The sequence below is a fragment of the Microtus ochrogaster genome, chromosome 24, assembly GCF_000317375.1.
Source record: "Microtus ochrogaster isolate Prairie Vole_2 chromosome 24, MicOch1.0, whole genome shotgun sequence".
Classification (NCBI taxonomy): Eukaryota; Metazoa; Chordata; class Mammalia; order Rodentia; family Cricetidae; genus Microtus; species Microtus ochrogaster.
This window is the reverse complement of record NC_022024.1, coordinates 34652805-34653284: the sequence shown is the minus strand read 5'-3', so window position 1 is coordinate 34653284 and position 480 is coordinate 34652805. Positions and strand designations below refer to the sequence as shown.

The following is a 480-nucleotide window of genomic DNA, read 5'->3' as shown; positions in this document are numbered from 1 at the left end:
GCGTAGTTAGAATGGCCTCAAACAGTGATCCGCTGACCTCTGCCTGTGCATACGGGGTCACGGTGGTGTTCACCATGTTTGTGCATACGGGGTCATGGTGGTGTTCACTGTGTCTTTGTGTACAGGGTCATGTAATGTTCACTACATTATGTCTGTGCGTATGGGGTCACATAGTTTTCATTATGTCTGACACTTCATGGTCTTCATGGTTACCCGGCTTCCTTCAAACTTAATTCTGTTTAGTTACCTATTTCCTTTTTAGATTTCTACTCCTCTTTCTGTGTTGTGTAGAAGACTTTATTTTAGAAATTTTCTTTTATGTAAACAAACCCCTTACTCATGCTCTTGTAAACAACTCTGATGAAACACGTTAGTTCTCACAGAAACATTGACACACACGAGCACACACAAATACACACCTACACTCACAGTGCACTTACACGCTCCCGTGCAAACACATGCTTGCACACTCTTGCACAT

General features: G+C 42.5%; 1 protein-coding gene across 2 annotated transcripts in view; it reads left to right on the top strand.

Moving 5' to 3' along the window:
• Window positions 1-480, top strand: part of Slc41a2 (solute carrier family 41 member 2) — a 73599-nt gene that overhangs the window by 66294 nt on the left and 6825 nt on the right. The gene's annotated exons all lie outside the window — the stretch shown is intronic.